Genomic DNA, 24,226 nt, shown 5'->3' on the forward strand with positions numbered 1-24,226 from the left:
GACTGAAAAGTATTCTGCATTTATTTTTTTGTTTTTCATGTGGCCACAGGGAAATTTTTAGACTTAAATAATTCCTGTGTAACATACATGAAACTCTTCAAATGGTTAAAAACTCAAAATTTTTAGCATCCATTAAGTGAAATAAGCTATCTTAGTAGAAATTTATAAATGAAGAAAGTAATAAATTTTCAGAAGCAATTCAGAAAGGCCAAATTAGTGTGTAAGTAAAGATCTTCTGTTGGGTCTGGATGGTCAGTGGTCCTTAAGTCCTGCTAATTATATATTCTAGAGATTTCTTGTTTACATTCTTTTCTGTTTTTCCCCTTTTGCCTATACCTTGGTATAGGAGCTTATGGTCAAGTATAGGGATACACAGTCACTGCTAAATTGATATAGTTTGGTGTGCTATTATTTAGTTGTTTCTATTATTGCTGACCTATCACATTTCACTTACGTTATTTCAATAATATCCTAATTCTTGCAGTAGTGTTCTCATATTTTCTAACCCCCCCCCCACCCCCCACCCCCCCCCACCTCTCCTTTTATGTCTGTCTTCCACATTGTCACCAGCTGGCTTTCTAAAAATGTTGTTTGGGATGCCTGGGTGGCTCAGTCAGTTGAGCGTCTCTTGATTTTGGCTCAGGTCATGATCCCAGGGTCGTGGGATCCAGCCCTGTGTCAGGCCCTGCGCTGAGCATGGAGTCTGTTAAGATTCTCTCTCACTCTGCCCTGCTCTCCTGTGCGCATGCTCTCTCTCTAAAATAAAAAAATAATAAGATAAAAACAGTTTATTTTATATTGGGTTCTCTGTGGCCTTTTGGATAAAGATCATACACCTCGTTGTAGCATATATGGCCTTCTGCAACCTAGCCACAAGCTTCCTTTCCTGGCGTAATACTACCATTTCATGCTTATTCATCCTTCCTTAATCTCCTTGCCCTGGCAACTCAGGACTTCTGGTTATCTAATTGTGCTCTTTACATTCATGCCTTTTTATATGCCAGTCTCCTTGCCTGTTGATACCCTTCCTCCTACTTTTTCACCTGGCAAATTCTGCTTACCACTAAATTTGCAAGTTTGTTCTTTGTGATCTCAAAGAATTTTGATTTTGCACATGCTTCTGGCTTCCCGGCTCATGTGAACTCCTTGAAGTGAGAGGCTAAGTCATTTTTGTATCTTTGTACCCTTTTAGGCTGGCAGAATTGTTAAATGAATGTAACTGGTTATATTTAAATGCACCTTAGTTGTTTTTAGGTGAAATGTTTTATTGTTCTTTTGGTAGGGGGCTAGAGTGGTGTCTGTTGAGCTTGTGTTACACTTTGATTCGTGTGGGCATATTTATTTATTTATTTATTTAAAAATGTATTTATTTTGAGAGAGAGCGAGCAAGTGAGTGAGCAGGGAAGGGGCAGAGAAAGAGGATCCCAAGTAGGCTCTGCACTAAACAGTGCAGGGACTCGAACTCACTAACCATGAGATCATGACCTGAGCTGAAACCTAGAGTCAGACGCTAAATCGACTGAACCACCCAGGTGCCCCTCATGTGGGTAGTTTAAAACCTACCGTGCTATTTGATGTTGAGTATGTCTATATTTACATATACTATGTAAATACAGAGATGGTTGGTGTTCCCAGGGATTAATAGAGTCCTTATTACAGTGAGTCAGTGTGTTCTTCTTTTATGTTAAATTATTGGAATGAATCCCTTCACTCCTTTATAGTTGTGAGCAGAATGCTATATTACCTACTAAAACGTGAATTTAGGTTTCTAACTTCCTTTTTTCTCAATGATAATATTGAATTGGAAGTTGAAAATTGTGTATTGTTGGTATTTATAATAACTTTAGTTGCTTGAGGAAGGGGGTAGTCTGCCTTTCTGGTCTGTCCTATCAAGTCAAATGACATTTTAAAAAATTCATTAGAAACCTCTGAACTTGGGTTCAGGTGTATAATACAGTATGTATTATATTGTAAAAGATCTTGCCTGCCATTTTTCTTTTTTTTTTTTTTTTTAAGTTATCTCTATTCCAATCTGGGACTTGAACTCACAACCTGGGTATTAAGAGTTGCATGCTCTACCGACTAAGCTAGCCAGGCACCCCTGCTTTTCTCTTTCCCAAAACCCCACAAATAATAGTCCTTCTCACCAGTGCCCCCTCTCCCCCATCAGTGTTATGTTCAATTTAGGTTAGTGTGAATCACTAAAAAGCAAATAGCTTTGTTTTGCTTTTCTTTCTTTTCTTTTTTCTTTTCTTTTCTTTTCTTTTCTTTTCTTTTCTTTTCTTTTTCCTTTCCTTTTCTTTCTTTTCTTTCTTTCTTTCTTTCTTTCTTTCTTTCTTTCTTTCTTTCTTTCTTTCTTTCAAGATTTTATTTATTTAAGTAATTTCCATACCCAATATGGGGCTTGAACTCACAAGCCCAAGGTCCAGAGTCACACGCTCCTCTGACTGAGCCAGCCAGGTACCCCAACTTTTCTTAATATAAAAAAATTGATAGTAGAGAAAAATTTTTATGATTTAAAAAAAAAGTGAAGTAAAAGACCACAATAATTATTAAGCTGTAAGTAGGAGATGTAATAGGAGATATCATGTGTTAAGCTCTAAATAGGAGAATTTCATGCTGGGTTATGGCTAGTTTCCACTCCCTTCCCCCACTTTTCATCTTCTGGAATTTTGAAGGGAGGAAACCAATTATGATACAGTATTTTTCCTTTGCTCTCCTCCCCTTCTTCAGTTCATTTGTTCCAGGGATGTATTTGGAAGCTGGTGTGTTCGGAGTAAAATTTGAGAAAGAAAGATAAACTCATTTGTTGTTAATCAGGGACATTGCTTTGGGGAGGCTTTATACTGAAGTGTTTCCTGTTGGCTTTTTCTGTCAGCTGTACATAAGCACACTTTACTTTCTTTTTAGTTTATTATTATTTTTTCTTTTTGCTTTCTAAGGTGACTTATAAATTTCTAAGTACTACAGCCTGTATATTGTTTATTAATGTTACATATTTAGTATTGTTTATTCTTATGATTTGCTAAGTAGAGGCAATAAAGAAAGTTCTTTGCAGGGATTCTGAATATAAAGAACTAACTTCTTAGCAGACATTTTTTAGGAGGTCATTATATAATATGGCAAAATCTCAGAATTTTAGAGTCTGATTGATACTGTCCCATTTGTTGATGAAAATGGAAACTGAGGCGCAGTGAGATGAAGTAAATCATATTGAGGAAAAATGCTATTTCTCTATTTTCTAGACTAGTGCACGATCCCCTCTATTTGTATTTCCCAAGGTTTTAATCAAGGAAATCATTATAAGTCCCATTTCTTAAAAACATCTTGCCTATCAAAAAGTACATTTTAACTAATAATTTGTTTTCTTATTTTTTACTTTTCATACGTCAAGCTGTAAATCAGCTTTGAATCACTATTTTAAAACTACTTACATGAATCCAGACAAAGGCAAAGATACTTGAAACTTGACCTCAGAGAAGGTTGAGTATATGGTTTCTCACAGATGTTCTGAAAAATGGAAACTGGCTCAAGAAGCACTTGTCTTTCTTTGTAGACACCTGGAGGTCTGGCGACCTCAAGTGAGGAATTACTGTGCTATAGGTTCTCTTTTTTAACCTGTAGGTTCATGGAACTCACTGGGGATTGGATTCTTGTCTGTTTATGGATTCTCTTTTTTTTTTGTTGTCTCAGAGACTGTTCGGTCTAGAAGGGAACCTTGGAAGTAATCTGGTATAGACTTTTTAAAAAAGATTTTTATCTATCTATCTATCTATCTCTCTATCTATCATTTATTTATTTTGAGAGTGAGAATCTGTATGCACATGTGTGTGCACATGTAGGGGAAGGAGCAGATAGAGAGGGAGAGAGAGAATCTCAAGCAGGCTCTGTGCTGTCAGCACGGAGCCTGACATGGGGCTTGATCTCATGAACTGTGATATCATGAACTGAAATCAAGAGATATAGTTTCTATATCCAGCATGGGGCTCAAACTTACAACCCCGAGATCAATAGTCACACACTCCGTCTGAGCCAGCCAGGACTCTTTTGAGAACAGTTTTCTTGAGACATAATTCACATACCATACAATTAACCTATTTAAAGTTTTTTAGTATATTCATGGGGTGTACAACCATCAACACTTTAACTTTAGAACATTTTTGCTCCCCCAGAAAGAAGTGCTGTATTTATTAGCAGTCACTTTCCATAATTTTCTCCAGCCTTAAGCAGTTACCTTCCCTGTCTATAGAAATGGAATCTGTAAAAATGGAATCAGACACTGTGTGGTTCTGTGACTAGCTTTTGCTTAGCCTAATGTTTCCAGGGTTCATCCATGTTATAGCATCAGTACTTCATTCCTTTTTATTGCTAAATAATACTCTGTTGTATGGATATGCCATCACATTTTATTAATCCACTTATCATTTGATGGATTTTTTGGCTATTATGAATAATGTTCCTTTTGAACACTCATGTACAAATTTTGTGTGGATTTCATGTTTTCATTTTTATACCTAGTAGTAGAATTGCTAGGGTCATGTGGTAACTCTGTTTAACTTTTTTTTTTTTTTCCTGTTTAACTTTTTGAGGAACTTTCAAATTGATTTCCAAAGTGGCTGCACCATTTTTTATTCCCACAGCAATAATGTCACGAAGGTTCCAGTTTTTCCATATCCTTGCTAATGCTTGTTATTGTCTGTCTTTTGATTATAGCCATCCTAGCGGGCATGAAGTGGTGTCATTGTGGCTTTTATTTGCATTTCTCTAATAGCCTGTGATATTGAGCATTTTTTCATCTGCTTATTGGCCATTTGTATATCTTTGGGGAAATGTCTATTCAGATCCTTTGCCCATTTTTAAACTGGGTTTTGTCTTCTTGTGTTGTAAGTTCTTCAACTACGTATATATGTGTGTGTGTATGTATGTATATGTGTATATATATATATGTGTGTGTGTGTATATATATATACACACATATATATATGTAAGCTATTTGACTTGCAAGTATATACTATATTTGCACTATTTTTCCCACTCTGGAAGAATCACCTGAAGTGATTCATACGTGCACTAAATTTTGAGAATTACTTAAGTGGTGGAGAGAATAAGGACTTTGAAGGTAGACCAGAGATTGAAACCCAGCTCTGCAGCTTACTATTTGGGTGATATTGGAGAAGTTACTAAGGTTCTCTGAACCTCAGATTTCATAAATGTAAAACAAAGTTAATGCCGACCTTTCTGCTTTTCTGCAAAAGTTAAATGAGATATGTGAAATGCTGAGCATAGTAGGTCTTTAGCACTGGTAGCTACCATTGTTAGTGGAAATTAGAGCCTGGGAAGGATGTTGTCTTATTCAAAGTGACAATGGAGGTTATTGTGTTTCATTAATTCTAAGAAGCACGGTTTTATTTAATTTTTTTCCATTCTTCTGAAATCCAGATACATTTTACAATTGCTTTTGGGTTTGATGTAGTTGTCATTGTCTCTTCATGCATGGAACTTGCAGAATACGTATTGGCAGGCTTGGAAGAAAATCCCAGAGATAATGGTGGGAATACAAATGTTGGATCACCCGGGCTTTTGATGGTACAGAGGATGATATTGTGTGGAAAACTATAGGTTATCAGTGACTGATTCAAAAAAGTGATTCAGAAGATCTTGACTCCGAGTGTGACCAGTTCATGCACCAATTTATTTTATCTTTTTAAAATTACTCACAAATTATCCTAAAAATCTGACTAAATAAGCTTAAAAGCACTCTTTTAATAAGTATAAATAAAAATTGTAAGTGTTAGGGTATTGAATCAATTTAGTTGGCAGCATTTTTTCTTAGTGAAACATAAGGTGTCTTGGAATGTGTATTTTTTAATACGATGAAAACTGGAAGTAGCAGATCAGATACTGGACTCAGGTCTTTTTTTTCATTCATTCAAAATCATATTGCTTTTCAATTCAGAGAATTGAATTCAATTGAATTTGAATTCAGTTCAAATGAGAACTTAAAAATGATGTAAATCGTGAGAGGGAGCATTTTTAAAAATAGGACTGCAATGGTGGCTCAGTCAGTTAAGCATCTGACTTCGGCTTACGTCAGGCTCTGTGCTGTTCACGAGTTCGAACCCCATGTCAGGCTCTGTGCGGACAGCTCAGAGCCTGGAGCCTGTTTCGGAATCTGTGCCGCCTCCTCTGCCTCTCCCCTGCTTGTGCACTCTCTCTCAAAAATAAATAAACATTAAAAAAAAGTAGGGCTGCAGGGAAAAAGATCAAGTGGGACCATACTTAACATTTCTTTGAGAGGCACCTGAGTCGCTCTGTTGGTTAAGTGTCTGACTTCAGCTCAGGTCATGATTTCAGTTTGTGAGTTTGAGGGCCCCCCCCCCCCCCATCGGGCTCTCTGCTGTCAATACAGAGCCTGCTTTGAATCCTCTGTCCACCCCCTCTCTCTGCCCCTCCCCCCTCTCAAAAATAAATAAATATTAAAAAAATATTTGGGACGCCTGTGGTGGGCTCAGTTGGTTGGGCATCTGACTTTGGCTCAGGTCATGATCTCACAGCTCATGGGATCAGGTGCCGCATCAGGCTCTGTGTTGACAGCTCAGAGTCTGGAGCTTGCTTTGGATTCTGTGTCTCCATCTCTGTCTGCCTCTCCCCCCGCTCATGCTCTGTCTCTCTCTCTCAAAAATAAATAAACATTAAAAAAAAATATATTAAAACATTTCTTTGAATGAAAAGAAGAAAAAAGAGTACCTCATTTTATTTATTTATTTATTTATTAATTATTATCTTTTTAATGTTTATTTATTTTTGAGAGAGAGAGAGAGACAGAGCGCGGAGCAGGGGAGGGGCAGAGAGAGAGAGGGAGACGCAGCATCCAAAGCAGGCTCCAGGCTCTGAGCTGTCAGCACAGAGCCAGATGTGGGGCTCGAACTCATGAGCTGTGAGATCATGACCTGAGCTGAAGTTGGATGCTTAACTGACTGAGCCACCCAGGTGTCCCAAGAGTACCTCATTTTAAAATGAAAGGAGAGTATGGAACTTCAACTGACTAAATGAATTTATGTTTTTTTAAAAAAAAATTTTTTTTTCAACGTTTTTCATTTATTTTTGGGACAGAGAGAGACAGAGCATGAACGGGGGAGGGGCAGAGAGAGAGGGAGACACAGAATCGGAAACAGGCTCCAGGCTCCGAGCCATCAGCCCAGAGCCTGACGCGGGGCTTGAACTCACGGAGCGCGAGATCGTGACCTGGCTGAAGTCGGACGCTTAACCGACTGCGCCACCCAGGCGCCCCATGAATTTATGTTTTTAATATATACTTCCACAATATGGTCAGTTCTGGAGCAAGACTAAGAGTAGGAGGTACAAACTAGGAGGAAATAGGAAAATATAATTTGAGAGTCTGTTTACTAAAACTTTTGGTCACAGACCACTGCTTACTTGAAAGAGTCAGGGTTTTAACAATACCTTTTCCTGTTGCTATTTAATGGTTTATGAACTCATAAGCCATTCATTGTCCATAGATCCTTATATGCTCCTAAAATGTGAAGATTTGTTTCTGGATGGGATGGCCATTGCAACCCACAGCCGGAGTTCACATTTATAGATTTGAACAGGGGATACTTTCATGAGCCAGATGGAATTAAACTAAGGCCTAGTAATGAAAGTGACCCACCACTTGGGTTAAAAATAGAAGTGTTAGAAGAATTTTTGTGTGCACTTTTTTTTTAATTTGTTTTTTTTTTTAACCATACCCAGATATGTAAATATGAGAGATGGTGAAGGTGATCTTTGTGGTAGGATAGCTGTGATATATTAGAATAAGCACAAATTTAGAGGCATACAATCTGAGTGTGAATCCTAATCTTAATCTCTTATTAACTGTGTGACTTTGGCCTTAAGTCACCACAGGTCACTTAAACTTCTCTGAGCCTCATGTATCTTATCTGTAAATTAGTAATAATTATAGTATCTTATGGGATTATTTTGATAATTAAAACAAAAGTAATGCATATAAAAGCTCTCTTGCATAGTATGTGGAACATAATAGATGTTAAGTAAATGCATGTGGATTGTAATTTTGTTAAGTAATTGAGAACATCAATTCCGAATTATAGTCTGTGACTTACTCATCCCTAACAAGTTAACTTGTGGGTTAAAAAATGTAACGAGCCTCAAAGATAAATTGTTCAAATAATTCTAAAGAATTTCTTTCACCAAGTTCAGTAGTCCTAGGTACCTTCCATTTTTCTCTGTCAGTAATGATTCTTCTCATGATTGCTGGATGGCTTCTGCAACTCCAAGCATAATAATCTCAGACAACAGTGTAAGTAGAGGATGGGGAGGGAAGAACAGTTTATGGAAATTTTCTCTGCCTTCCTCCCCTCTTTATTTCCTCTGGAGAAGGTAATTTCTACCAGAAATTATCTGAATAGACTTTCTCTTATGTTTTATTGGCTGAGTCTGCTTCATTTGGTTGTTCATGCCTAGCTGTAAAGGAGGCTGGGAATATGATTATATTCTTGGAGAGGTGGTCTTTGCCAGCAAGAAGTAAGGTATTGGTGGCAGTAATATGGCTTTTGCCACATTACTGTTTTGCCCTGTTTGTCACAGGGACCCATTTCTAATTTATTTATAGTGTTTCCCATAAAAGTGTAAAAAAATGTGTTGGGGTTTAATTGTGAAAGATGTAGCTGGATTTCCAGATGTCCCAAACAGACTAGAACCGTTTGTATCCCCTCCTACCAACTCCTTTTGAAATCAGTGTCTTAGGTCAGGAGTAGGTTTTTGTATTTGCTATAGGTAATGGTCCAATAGGCCTGTGGCCTCTTAGGATTCTCAGCGATACAGGAGTGATTAAATATCTTGCCTCTTTTGGTCTTCTGATATGTAGAGAAATGGTGGTCTAAGGGCCTCCCAGGCAGTTGGTTTTTGTTTTTGTTTTTGTTTTTGTTTTGTTTTTTGCTGAACTATTTTTACTTCTAAGGTGAAAGCATTAGTAAGTAGTGAAGTGGCTAAAATGAAAGCAGGGAAGGACAAAAAAGAGCTAGAATTACTCCTAGCTGAATAATTTGCCCCTTAATGATTGAGGATTGGAAATTCAGTCTTGGAAATACAAAGTACTGGAAGAGGCCTGTGATGGTAAGTTGATGTTTTTCTTTGTAAATTTTTTGAATGTTCATTTGAATCCTGCAGATGCCGTTCTGTTTTATTGGTGTCAGTCTTCAGGAATGATCTGAGTCTGGTTTGTGCTGTCTATTCTTCAGTGACTAATTTGGGAATTAGGCACAGAAACTTGTAACCCTCTCTTTTGTTCCATTGCTACAGATTTCCTGTCATGCGTTGGTCAGGGCTAACTTAATAAAACTTTGGCTGGTATTTTTATTTCATCTCATTGTGTCTTCACAGTATTCCTTGGTCATGCTTTATTTTAACATTCCATTTGATTTTTTTTTTTTTTTTTTTTTTTTGGCATTCACATAGGAGTGTCTTGTCATCCAGATGTTTTCTGTTTTGTGAACTTTGACATAATCCCAATTCAAAAAGAAAATGTTATTTCTGGTATTATGAAAAGTGTCACCATGTCTGTGGCTCCACAGGAAACAATTGGGAGCATATATCCTTTGATTATATGTTAGCGGTATTTGTTTTTCCCCAATGGTGGTTGGAGAATAGGGATTAGAGGCAGAGACTTTTTATTGTATATCTTTTTTTGTATGTTTTGAATTTTGAACTATGTGAATCCTACCTACTCTCAAAACTAAAATTAAATGATTTAGTATTGGTAAATATTTGGCTTTTAATTTTTAGTGAAGTTACTTCTATATTTTATGTTAACACACTTTGCAGGTTATTTCTAATACTAAGAATACTACAAATATTAAGAATACTTGATACATAAACTTATTTTCATAAAATGACTTGTCTTCACCTGGTTGTAGTTTGGAGTTGGGGAAATAGTCTCTGTGTACTACTGTGTTTCTTTCTTTCTGTATTATGGAATTGTTTTATTCCAAAACAAGTACACATATTAGGTGGTTAGATTCCTGTCCAGCCTCAAATTTTATCTTAGCTAACTTTATCCAAAGGTTTTACATTATAGTCATAATTAAAAATATTATTTCTGTGGTAATATGTATTTTGCATTATTAGTCAATTCTTTCCATGGGGGAATTGTTTTCTGTTTTACTATAGAGGTGTTTTAATAGTTTCCTCAGCTATATTGAGTTAATTGAATATTTTTAGTACTGCTTTTTCTTTGCTTGCATTTTTAGCTGGACGTCTTTCTGTTTTTCAAGTGGTTGTTCTAGGTGTTACACCATGCATCTTTAATTCATCACTGTATACTTGGAATTAATATTATACCACTCCACCCAAGACACTTACAGGTCCAGTTCTGATTACTTCATTCCAGACTTTGTGCTGCATACCTTATTTATTTTTTAAGTTTATTTATTTTTTGAAAGAGAAAGAGAGAGGGAGTGCAAGCGAGCAGGGGGGACAGAGAGGGGAACAGAGGATCCGAAGCAGGCTCTGTGCTAACACTACAGAGCCCAATGTGGGGCTCTAACTCCCGAACCATGAGATGATAACCTGAGCCGAAGTAGGACACTTAACTGACTGAGCCACCCAGGCACCCCTATGCTGTGTACTTTATAAACGCCATGATATGTTAGTTTTTCTTTAAACACACTTATCTTTTGAAGAGATTAAGACATAGAAAAAAGTCTTTTATATTTACCAATTTTGACTTTTCTTTCCTTCCTCAGACCACATAGGTTTGAGTTTCCATCTGGTATCATTTCCTTTTGGGTTGAAGAACTTCCTTCAGCATTTCTAGTGCAGTTCTACTGGTGACAGTTCTCTTAACTTTCATTTCACTCATCTGAAAATGTCTTTATTTTATTTTTCTTTATTCACCTTCATTTTTGCAAGGTAATTTTCGCAGGATCTTGAATTCTGTGTTGACAGTTGGGTCACCCCATTGTCTTCTGGCTTTTAATGTTTCTGATGAGAAACCATATATATATATATATATACACACACACACACACACACACACACATATTTATATACTTGTTTTCTTCTATGTAATGTACCTTTTTTCCTGATAGCATCGTTCTTCTTTATCTTTGTTTTTTTTGCAGTTTGAACGTGATGTGACTAATGTATCATTTTATTACTTTGCTGGGGGTTCACTGAGCTTTTTGGATCAACAAATCAGGGAAATGTGGGGCCATTATTTCTTCAAATTTTTTTTCTGCCCCATTTTCTCTTCTTCCGTTTTTGGATTCCAAGGATATGCATATATTAAACTGTCTGATAATAATCTGTGTTCTTCAGAGTGAGTAGTTTCTGTTGATCTGTTTTCTGGCTTATTGGTTCTTTATTCTGTAATTTTTTTCCTTAAAAATTAAAAAAAAATTTTTTTTTAACGTTTATTTATTTTTGAGACAGAGAGAGACAGAGCATGAACGGGGGAGGGTCAGAGAGAGGGAGACACAGAATCTGAAACAGGCGCCAGGCTCTGAGCTGTCAGCACAGAGCCCGACGCGGGGCTCGAACTCACGGACCGCGAGATCATGACCTGAGCCGAAGTTGGCCGCTTAACCGACTGAGCCACCCAGGCGCCCCAAAATTTTTTTTTTAATAAAAAAATTTTTTTTCTTTTTATTTTAGAGACAGAGAGCAAGCAGGGGACAGGGGCAGAGGGAGGCAGGAGAGAATCTCAAGCAGGCTCCACACTCAGTGCAGGGCCTGATGCAGGGCTCAATCCCAGCACCTTAGGGTCATGACCTGAGCCAAAATCGAGTTGAGCGTTCAACCAACTGAGCCACCCAGGCACCCCTTTTTCATTTTTATTTTTTAGGATTTTATTTTTCAGTGATCTCAACCCCCCAATGTGGGGCTTGAACTCACAACCCCAAGGTCAAGACTCATATGCTCTACTGACTGAGCCAGCCAGGTGCCCCTCTTCTGTAATTTTTAGTCTATTTTTAAGTCTATCCGGTGAAGTTTTCATTTTTGATAGTGTACCTTTAAGTGGTTGAACATATTTATAATCACCATTTTAAAGCTCTTGCCTGCTGTTCGCAACACTGGAGTCATATTGTGGTCTGTTTCTGTTGATTGCTTCCCTCCACTCCCTCCTTATGGGTCACGCTTTCCTGCTTATTTGCATATCTAGTAAGTTTTGATTTGGATTTTGTGGATGGTACATTATAGGAAGTCTCAATTGTGTTGTCTTTCTTTAAAGAGTGTTGAAATCTGGCGTTTCCACTGAAAGCCTGAGTGCCCAAGGTGTGCAGAAATGTCTCTATTCTGTCTGAACTACAATTCTGATGTCTACCAGCAGTTTGCAGCTTCTGGTATCTGTTCAGCTCTCAGGCCTGCAACAGTAATTCTCATGGAGACTCACTCTGGCTTATATGTAGCTTGGTACTCAGCCAAAGATGCCCAAGGAACCCCCATGCAGATTTCTGGGAACACCCCTTCTGCATTGTTGCCTCTTCTCCAGTATCCTGTCCTCTATAAAGTCTAGCCACTCCACTAGCCCAGGACTCTGATTTCTGCATCTCAATTTGGTGAGACCGTTATGCTTGGCATAGACTTCACTTCCCTGTGATGAAGTTGGGAAAGTTTCCCAGGCAGAAAGCTGGGGCAGATGTTGTACATATCTCCTGTACTGCCAGTTGTTTCACTCCTGAAAATAGTAGAGTCATATGTTTTGTCTAGTTTTATAGCTGTCACTCGAGGAGGGCTAGTCTGGTACCAGTTACTTCATCGTGTCTAGGAAAAGTCCATTTCTTAGATGTGTTAGAGGAAGATACTTAACTGTATTTAAATACATAAGATTATGTATTTATGCATGTTTAGTATCTATGTAATCCTAATTAATCTTGTGCTTTTAGATGTAGGAGTTTGGATATTCCATGTATAAATGTGTTCTGTAGGATGGGAATTTTTTAACACCTTTATTAAGATATAATTCTTAAACCATGTAATTCACTCATTTAAAGTGTATAATCCAGGAGCTTTTAGTATATTCAAAATTGTGCGTCTATTACCACAATCAATTTTAGGACATTTTCATTACCACAAAAAGAAACCCCATACCCTTTAACCATTACCCTTCCCCTTCCCCTTCCCCGCATTTGCCCAGCCTTAGGCAATCACTAATTGCTTTCCATAGACTTACTTGTTTTGGACATTTCATGTAAATGGAAGCAGTTGGCTTCTTTTACTTAGCATAATTTTTTCAAGGTTCTTCAGTGTTGTAACATCTATCAGTACTTTATTCCTTTTTATTGCTAAATAATATTCCAGTACTTAGATATACCACATTTTATTAATCCATTCATCAGTTGATGGACATTTGGGTTGTTTCACTTTGGCTGTTATGAATAACTGTTTTATGAACATTCATGTACAAATTTTTTAATGTACATATGTTTTCATTTTTCTTGGGTGCCTAGGAGTGGAATTGCTGAGTAATATATTAAGTCTGTGCTTATTCAAGGAACTGCCAGACTGTTTTCCAAAGGGACTATACCATTTTTCATTCTCACCAGCAATCTGTGTGGGTTTGATTTCTCCACATCCTTGTCCACACTTGTTGAACATTAATTATATCTCAGATCCTCCCAGCAGCAATGTATTCTATAATTACAATTGTTATTATTATTATTCCCATTTTATAGATGAGGAAACTGAGGCTCATAGTGGTTAAGTGTCTTGCCCATGATCAGAACTAAGAAATGGAAGAACTACGTTTGAACCTGGGTGTATCCCTGACTTTTAAAATTTAAGTTCTTTCTCTCATTGAAAACTGTCTTTAAAGGCATTTGATAATAACAGTTGAAATCGAGTGAAATTTTCACAGTATTTCCATGTATCTTTTCTTAGCCTTTATTAGATCTTGGTAGGAATCCATGGAACATAGGACCATCTTTTCCCTGGTTTTTATAGCTGGACTCAGTTTTTTTGAAAGTTAGAAAACAGATGTCTTTCACTTGGGATTATTTTAAATAATTGGGGGTACACTATTTTCAGTGCCTACCATGTCCAGGCATTGTGGACGGAGTATGGTATCTTGTTTCAAGAACTACTACTTAGAATAGATACCAAAGAAGGGTGTAAGATTCAATGCCTTGCACATCTTTGAGTCTGGCTGATTAGTGTAGGAGTGGAAGAAGATATGTGATCTGGAGTTTCATGTTTTTTTCAGATCCAGGCTTGTTGAAGGATTGTGTGAGACACTGAACTTCTAGGGAATCTCTTAGCTCTTCTGATAATTATATCAGGTTTAGGTTATATTTTGAGATACTTCCATAGTCAAAAATGCCTTTTCTGTCTTTTTTTTTAATGTAAATTAAGATCAGGCAGTTTTGTGATAACTGAATGAAGGATGTAATAGTTTCTGAATAGCTTGTCTTGCTATTCTGACCACCTAACTAACTATGTTTATTTTTAACTTTTTGGCTGTGTACCTAAAATAAAATATACTCCACAAATAGCTTAGAATCAGCTTATTTTGGGTGAATGAAAATACTTTATATTAGTTAGTAAACTCACTGTAATAAAAAATAATTCTTGACATGTTTGAAATCAGTAAGTTACAAAAGTTATTGAAATGTTTCTTACCTAAAAAATAAACTGCTGTTAGCGAATTACATTGCTTCATTTTGTATAGCTATATAGATGAGGACAGATATTTTTCTGAAGAGAATAATAATCCTAAATTTACTTGCAGGAAAATACCAGATTTTCAGAGTTCCATAGTTTATAACAATATAAAGAATAATAGTAACAAATTATAATACTTTGTTAAAATTTAAAAAATGGATTTGACAATGCATGTTTTGTCAGTGTGGGGTCTTTTGTCATTGATCTAGGTCTAGTCTTGATATATTAGTACACATATATTAAAATTCTTCAAACCTCCTGTATGTTATACATCAGTAACATTGTAAAGAAAGAGAAAGCAAGAAAAAAGACCTCAGAGTTTATTTTTATGTAACTCTGCCAGGCAGAAGGCTGTGAAAGTTTTATGATATATCTTTTAAATGTACAGTGTAATTCAAGGATAAAGAATAAGATGTTTCTTGCAGTAAAGATTTTTAAAGACAAGTAATGTAGTAAAAAATTATGTGTTAACTTTTATGTGCATTCTATAGAAATAGCAAACATTTTCATTTGATTAAAATGTTTGATATGTTTTCTGCCAGGATCTCGAAGGAATGTGTGTTCCACTTTAATAAAAGATTATCTGACTAATAAATGTCTCTGACTTTTTTTCCTGGCAAAGAAAACTTGGCGTCATTATTTGGGTCTTAAACTTGATATATCATAGATGAAAACTTTTAAAGTCATGGTGTTCAAAGGTGAACTTGATTACACAGATCTCCTGACAAGATGATTTTGGCAACTTGATGAATACCGACTAATCTTTTTAAAAATATTTTTTTAATGTTTATTTGTTTTTGAGAGACAGAGACACAGAGTGTGAGCAGGAGAGGGTCAGAGAGAGAGGGAGACACAGAATCTGAAGCAGGCTCCAGGCTCAGAGCTATCAGCACAGTGCCTCATGAGGGGCTCAAACTCACCAACAGTGAGATCAGACCTGCGCTGAAGTTGGATGCTTAACCAACTGAGCCACCCAGGTGCCCTGTAATTTTTTTTACTTGATAATACGGTTTTAGGTCTTTTTTCTCCCCCAGGTCTTTGTGTGTGTGTGTGTGTGTGTGTGTGTGTGTGTGTGTGTGTGTGCGCGCGCGCGCCCGCGCGCGCCATGATCTCAATACTTTTGAAAAATGAAAGGACATAGTAATCTTCTATCATCATGAAATGTTTACTAACTTGACCTAAATACTCTTTGAAGGATGTTATGATAAAAAGCTTTGGAAGATGTCTTGTGACTCTCTTTATCTTAGGGCCTATTATGACAAACTTGACTTCAGTTTCTCTGTGATAAAATTGTCTCTTTCCAGGTAACTCAATTTGAGGACATTATTTCTCTTTATTTGTAGTGTATCAAGAGCGAAAGACAAAGAAGTTCAAAAATGCCCAATTAAAATTACTCAGTTGGTCAGCACATACATTTACTAGAGAAAAAGCAGCTTTATTTAGACTGCATTTGATCAGTCTGAGAGGTGATATTCCCCAACTTTTGTGATGTTGGAAAGTGGGTGGGAGAGGAAAGGATGGTTATGTGATGAGGAAGATGATAGAGCTTTTTCGGATTCCTGAATATTTCCATCACAATGTTATAACATTGTCTTCTTTGAAATATTTTGAATTCTCAGAATTAAACATAACTTTAATTAAAGGTAGATGCCAAGAAATGCATTGTAGAAGTAAGAGTCACCTGTGTACTTTACAACACGGCAGATGCTTAGTCCTTCTCTTGAGATTCAGAGCTGGTAGATTTGGAGAGAGGCCTGCGCACATGCATTTTTAAAAGCATAGTTGGTAATTCTCATTTGTAAGTAAGGATGAGAACTGCTGTTCTAAGAGTTACCAGTTTAATATGCATTTCAGGCTTTCTTCCTTAACTGAGGCATTCCAGGAAATATTTCCTTGGATAATAGATACTGCAGGAGAGGTGGATTTCCAAGATACATAAAATAATAAGTTGGGTAATCAACCTTGAAAAATTAACAGTGGATTCTTTGTAGGCTGAAAATGTCAGTGAAATAATTTTTCAAGTTTATTTCACTTAAAAAAATGTTTATTTTTGAGAGAGAGAGAGACAGAGACAGAGACAGAGTGCGAGCAGGTGAGGGGCAGAGAGAGAGGGGGAGACAGAATCCGAAGCAGGCTCCAAGCTTTGATCTGTCAGCACAGAGCCCAACAAGTGGCTTGAACTCATGAACTGTGAGATCATGAACCGAGCTGAAGTCAGATGCTTAATCAACTGAGCCACCCAAGCGCCCCTCAAGTTTATTTTACTTTTAATGCATCTGTGTTGGGCAAATAAGACAGTGGTAGTTTGGCTTGTTTTTAGGTGTTTGTCTCCCTTTTTATGTGCATAATTAAAAAACTACATATATAAATATATAAATTATTCTTTTGTTTTTGGTGAGATAAGGACAGATGAGTAGTTTTATAATATTTTGATTTTCAAAGTCTGTTGCCTAGATTAGTAGTACTAACTGGGAATTTGTTAGAAGTGCAGTTTTTTGGGCTTTATCACAAACCTACTGAATCATACATTCTGGGAATGGGACCTAGAAATCCAGGATTTAACAAGTCCTTTTTGGTGATTCTCATGTATGTTAAAGCTTGAGGACCACTGTTATAATAACTATTATTTACAGTGTTGTTTTATTTTTTGCTTACCCAGTACTTAACTAACCCATTGTTCAATATTTGTTTCCAAAATTTTACTTTAGTTAATGCTGCAGTGAATATTTTTGTACATCACACCCATCCACACACCCACACAGGGTATCTAAAGATACAGACATTTCCTGGTCCTTAATTGTTAATTGTTAAGACTTTGTTGTTTTAAGCTTTACAAGTTGGTTTTCTGTTTATAAAGTGCTTAAACATCTATTATTTCATTTAAATCAGAGCAACTTGAGGGGCGCCTGGGTGGCTTAGTCAGTTAACTGTCTGACTCTTGATTTTAACTCAGGTCATGATTTCATGGTTCATGAGATTGAGCCCCTCGTTGGGCTCTGTGCTGACAGTGTGGAGCCTGCTGGGGATTCTCTCTCTCCCTCTGTCTCTCTGCCCCCCCCCCCCCCATCTCTCTCTCTCAAAATAAACAAATTAAAAAAAAAATCTCAGCACTTGAGAGGTAGGTATTCACTTCATATAGGTGAGGAAACCTAAGCCCAAAGAGATTCACTAACTTGTCCAAGATCACATTTTTAAATTTTTAAATATTTTATTAAAATTTTATGTTTAGAATACTTTAATTTGGGAAGCCTTTTATGTCCCCTCTCTTATTCCTTTTTTGTTATCCTTCCTCTGTGCAGAGTTGAAATAATAAACTACCTAGCTTAAGTGGGGCATAACAGAACAGTACTTGAAGTATGAGATGGGGGGAAAATTGCATTTACCAGAACTTCCTTCTGGGAAAAATGTGAGGAAAAAAAGGAGAATTGGAGAATTTTCTTGGTGCATGTGTGTGTGCTGAGCTCTGCAGCTTATTCATTGCCCTCCCTCCTTTTGGCAGCATTCTGCCTATTTTCTAAACAGACATGGAATAACAACAACACACTGGCTTGAGGAGGTGCCAGTTTAGCTTTTGTGGGGAGCCTGTGTTTTTCATTCTATGTGCTCCTGTAATGTCCTGTTAGACCATTCATTATATTGTATGTTGTGTATGTGTGTGTGTACACTTTCCCTTCCAGACTGTGAGTTTTTTGAGAGCAAGACTGTCTTTTCTCTTTGTATATTTCATAGACTGGTATGTAGATGCTGAAGGAATATTTGTTATCGATTGAGACGTTGTTAACCATATCAATTTTTAGTAAATTTTAAAATAAAGTCTCCATTGTTGTTAAACTCAAGTTTTATTTTCCTTTGTTTATCTAAAGAGTTTATACTACACTATAGTACCTAATTTTTAGTGTAACATGCTGGTTGATGTTCTTATTTGTGTAACTATATTTTTAGGATACATTTCGAGAAGTAGAGTTGATGGGTCAAACATTATATACTGTTTAAATGGTTGTTTATACTTGCTGCCATATTGCATACCCCTGCCCTGTGTAGGTACTTATTTCCAGACATGGCCACAGGATGTGGTATCATTATTCTAGTATTGTTCTAATATTGGGCATTCTAATAGGCAATAGCATTACTGTTTAAATCTGGATTTCTTTGGTTATTAGCAAGGTTGGATTTTTTTCTTGTTTGACTATTTTACATTATTTTGCATGTTTTGTTAATCATTTGTCCCATCCTCATCCATTTGAGCTGCTATAACACATTTCCACAGACTGGGTAGCTATAAACAATAGAAATTTATTGCTCATGGTTCTGGAGGCTGAGAAGTCCCAAGATCAAGGTGCCGGCATGGTTGTGTTCTCTCTTGAGGGTCCTTTTCCTGGTCATAGCCGGTACATTCTTGCTGTGTTCTCAAATGGCTGAAAGGGTTAGGGATCTCTCTGGAACCTCTTTTATATGGGCACTAGTTTGCATTTATGTGAAGGGTTCCATCCTCATGACTTAAGTGCCTTCCAAAGGCCCCACCTACTAATACTATCAATTGGACATTAAGATTCCAATGTATGAATTTTGGAAGGGCACAAACATTCAGCCCATTGCATGTCCATAGTTGAATTTTCTGTTTGAATATTGAGAGTTTTTTTTTTTTTATATATATTTTAGGCTGTTTGCTTTGTTAATTTCAAATATTCTCCTCCTCCCCAGCTTGTTTGTTTTTTAATTTTGCTTCTTTTTAATGTAAAAATTTAATATCTAGGTTGATCTATACTTATGTACCAAGTATGTAAAAAACCTAATGATGTGTTTTTGAAAGTTGAAATGATACTGAAAGTTGAAAATAAAGCAGTAAAATATGTTAGAAAATACTTCTAAAAAGAGGGGCACCTGACTGGCTCAGTCAGTAGGGCGTGCGACTCTTGATCTCAGGGTTGTAGGTTTGAGCTCTACATGGGTTGTAGAGATTGCCTTAAAAAAAATCTTTAAAGAAAAGAAAATGCTTTTAAAAGGAGAAATGATATTCCCTTATTAGATGAAGTAGAATTGAACTTTTATTAATAGGGAAAAAGATACTTAAAGATAAATGGAATAATCCACCTGGAAGATCACGTAAGCATAAAAGAGTACAAATTATAAAATTATAAGGCGAAATTGACAAATCTGTGGTCCTAGTGGGAGATTTTAATCTCAAATAAAAATATATACAAGATTTGAATTCCATAATTAATAAGCTTAATTACATACATATGGAATTCTGTATTTAATAAAGAGAATATACTTTTCAGTTACAAAACTAGATTATGTAATTATTTATAAAGGAAGTCTCAACAAATTCCATGGAAATGATACCATACATTTTATGTAGTACATGGTTAAGAGGGCTCAGGAGCCAAATTCTGGTTCTACCTTACCTGTATGACCTAGATGAGTCACCTAACCTCCTGTGCTTCAGGTTTCTCATCTGTAAAATGGAAATGATAATAGTGTGCTCCTCAGAGCTATTGTGAGGGTTAGAGTTCAGTACAGTGCCTTGCCATGTGGTAAGGGCTCAATAGAAGTTTGCAAACATCATTATTGTATTATCATATTTTCTGATCACAATGCAGTGAATGGGAATCAGTAATGATGAGATAAACACCACCCCCCAAATAAAAGACAAAACCTTTATATATACTATATATAAACTTTTACATATTTTATTACTCAGTAATAAAAAAGTGAATTATGGATATACAGAACAGTGCAGACAAGGAAAACATTCTGAGTAAAACCACATAAAGAGATAAACTGTATGATTTTATTTACATTAAGTATTAGAATAGGCAAAATTGGGGGACTTGGGTGGCTCAGTTGGTTAAACGTCTGACTTCAGCTCAGGTCATGATCTTACCGTTTGTGAGTTTGAGACCCACATCGGGCTCTGTGCTGACAGCTCGGAGCCTGGGGCCTGCTTTGGATTCTGCGTGTCTCTCTCCCCTCTCCCTCCCTCCCTGCCTCTCTCCTCTCTCTCTCTCTCTCTCCCTCTCTCTCTCTCTCTCTCTCCCCCCCCCCCCCAGCTCACGCTCTCACTCTCAAAATAAAAAAAAAAAAAAAAAAAAAAGAATAGGCAAAACTAATTTATGGTGGAAAAGAAATCAATACAGTGGTTTCCTCTGCAGGTTATGAGAGGGAATTGTCCAGGAAAGGGCATGAAGGAACTTTCTGGGATGATGCTGTCATTCTCTATCTTGATAGGCATTTGGATTACACAGGTGTATATGTTTGTCACAACTCACATAATACATATATAAAATTTATGCATTTTATTATATGCATATTATATTAAAAAAACTGAACAAATTGTTATATAATTGCAAAAAATGGGTAACAATTTAAAGTGCTTTTTAGGGAGATGGCTGAATAAATGAATAGTGGTATAAATGTATGATGAAATATAATGCAACAGTTGAAAGAAATACATCTCTTGGGTAGATCTCATAGTCTTAACATTTACCGGAAAGACCCAAGTTGCAGAATGACAAAATACTATGTACTGTTGGTAGAAATCTGTATATTTAAAGTATAAAAACTTGGGTAGGAAGCACATGGTATTGGTCGTCTCTTAGAAGAGAAGGTGGATCAGTTCTAGAACTGGTAGACTTTAGTATATTGTGCAATTACATTTCCCCGAAATACATTTGAAGCAAATAAAATGTAAGTTTAACATTTGTGGTAACTACATGGATGTGGGTTTATATTTTTAGTTGTACTTCCATGTTGAAAAATGTTCCCAGAAAGTTAAAATCACTCCGTGGTCCTGTCATCCAGAGATGATCACTGTTGCTTTCTTACTGTATTTTAAAAAGTGGTGTCTGGAGACACCACTCTCAGTTTGCGTCTTTGCTCGATCAGTTTTATGTGACATGTGTAAAGCAAATGTTGACCAAAGTAAACTTCTTAGACTTAAATTAGGTGTGTATTCAAATATATAAAGTTTTAATTTTAGGGAGATATTACAAAGCACTTTTAAGAATACAGCTTTTCCAGGGGCGCCTGGGTGGCTCAGTCAGGTAAGTGTCCAACTTCGGCCCAGGTTGTGATCTCACGATTCATGAATTCAAGCCTCGCATCGGGCTCTCTGCTGTCAGTACAGAGCCTGCTTTGGATCCTCTATCTGCACTGCCCCCCCCCCCCCCCCCGCCCCACCCCTTCCCCACTCACTCTCTCAAAAATAATAAATAAAAAAATTAAAAAAAAAAAAGAACACAGATTTTCCAGTGGTGCCTGGGTGGTTCAGTCAGTTAAGTGTCCAACTCTTGATCTTAGCTCAGTTCTCAATCTCCGGGTCATGAGTTCAGGCCCAGCATTGGAATCCACACTAGGCATGAAGCCTACTTAAAAAAAAAAAAAAAAAAAAAAAATACAGATTTTCCAGTAAATAGTAATAGATCTATGAACTAGGCTATAAGAAGTTCAGAGTTCTGGATATCCAGTGGTAGTTTTTAAATTTTCCACAGTACTTATTAAACTGATAAGAACAGATTCTACACTTGATTTCAGCCAAAAGCCTGAGAAGTGATCCACAATATTTATTTATAAATAAATATGTTTATTAATCCTGTAGGATATTATTCTATCTCTGTCAAAATGTGAAATTCTTAGGCAATGTTATGATTGGAATTGTAGTATTCTAGCCATAAATTTTTTAATTCTGCAGAAATTCAGTAACTTCCTATAGCTGTTTTCTTGTTATTGTACTCAAGGATTTTTTGATGAGGGGAATGCAGATTTAAGACCCTAACTGGAAGAAATTCTTGCTTCATTTTGTTTTTGATGTCCTTCTCTTCTACACACTCCCAGCTCCAGTAAGGGAAATTTGAAAATTGTATAAAATTCTTTCTTGCCTCAGTCACTTTTTCTGTGAATCAAAGGTGTTCTCTACGTGATGTCTAAAGTTTCTCATTTCTCTGATTTTATGATTTTTAAGTAGTTCTGGAAATCTTTGGATGCAAATATTAGCTTGTAGAGAATCCTGTGAAGATCGAAGCCTTACTTTTACCAGCTAACTTTACAGGTACTTATTTTACCAAATACCTTGTCAGATTTTAGAGTTCTGTAATACAGTGCATTTTCTTCATTTGGACTTAACAGATTTAAAAATTATTGTTAATTCTGGAATAGTCTATTCAGTCAACAAAAATTTTTAATTAAAAAAAAGTCTTATGTTTAATTTTGAGAGTGAGAGAGACAGAAGGAGGGACAGAGAGAGAGTGAGACAGAAAATCTGAGACAGGCTCTGCACTGATAGTAGAGACCCCAATGCGGGGCTCGTACCCACAAACCACAAGATCATGACCTGACCTGAAGTCAGACACTCAACCTACCGAGCCACCCAGGTGCCCCTCAACAAATATTTTTTAAAGTGATTGTATATATGATTGTGTAAAACTTATAAATAATTAAAATAATTTGGATTTATTAACACAATTCTGTAAGACACCTATTATGAATTTTTGTACCACATATTTGTAGCCTAATAATAAGCATTAGCTGAGTCCTTTATATTTCCCAAAGTGCTTCTATATCCATTTATTTCACTTAATCTTCAAAACAACCTAGTAAGATATATGTGATTTGCAGATGTAAAAATTGTTGCTCAAAGAGATGAAGGTACTTATCCAAAGCCAGGATTAGAAAAATTCAGGATCTCTGACTCCTAACCTATTCTCTTTCCACTTCCCTACTGTATTTTTGTTTCCGAGATCTTCTCTAGGGAAGTGAGATTAGTGAGGCATATGGTGATGTCTTATATGAGGGTGTACTGTAGACAGTGGAAGGGAAGGCAATAAAATATGGAGATAATGTAAAATTGATTATTTGTTTCATTGTCCTTATTCTCTTTATCCTTGGCTTCATTTTTATCACCAAGTTTCATATTATTTATCACGGAAAATGTCTTAAATAAAATTGGTTCTAGGTTCTTTCCCCAGTTTCTCCCCCGACCTAACCAGAACTACTTACTAGCAATTGTGTGTGTTTTTAAATTGCTCTCGTCTGTAACTTGCCTCATTTATGGGGTGGAAATAACCTTTTCTGGTTTCACAGGGTTGTTGTGAAGGGCAGAGGGGATAAGATGGGAAGGGACTCTGAAGATCTTGAAATGCTTTACTTAACAGGGATTAATGTTGCTGCATGTCAGTCTCTGTGGCTCAGTCCATTGCTGGCCTGCTTTTAAATGAATGTATTCTGTTGAAATGTAATTAAACTATATTAGAATTTCACCATTTAGTCCTGCAACTCTCTTGCCTTACATTAGTAAGTTTGTACAGTCTTTTCTGATTAGGAGACGTAGAGTGAAATGATGTCATGTTGTGTGTTATTTAATTGTACGAGGTATAAAGTGTGCAGAGGGTTTTTCACTAATGCCAAATGGCAGGCCAACTGACCTGCACTGGAATTGCAGTGCAGCTCCTAGTGCTTATATTACAGCTTGAATTTATTTTCATTTTTTATGTAATCTCTACACCCAACATGGGGCTCGAACTCACAACCCCAAGATCAAGAATCTCAC

General features: G+C 36.5%; 1 protein-coding gene and 1 pseudogene across 3 annotated transcripts in view; one reads left to right on the plus strand and one right to left on the minus strand.

Moving 5' to 3' along the window:
* The window catches only part of FCHSD2 (FCH and double SH3 domains 2), a 303,773-nt gene that overhangs the window by 14,878 nt on the left and 264,669 nt on the right, over positions 1-24,226 (plus strand). The window lies entirely within an intron of this gene.
* Positions 22,078-22,235, minus strand: LOC122201575 (annotated as a pseudogene).

Source organism: Panthera leo, chromosome D1 (genome assembly GCF_018350215.1).
Source record: "Panthera leo isolate Ple1 chromosome D1, P.leo_Ple1_pat1.1, whole genome shotgun sequence".
Lineage (NCBI taxonomy): Eukaryota > Metazoa > Chordata > Mammalia > Carnivora > Felidae > Panthera > Panthera leo.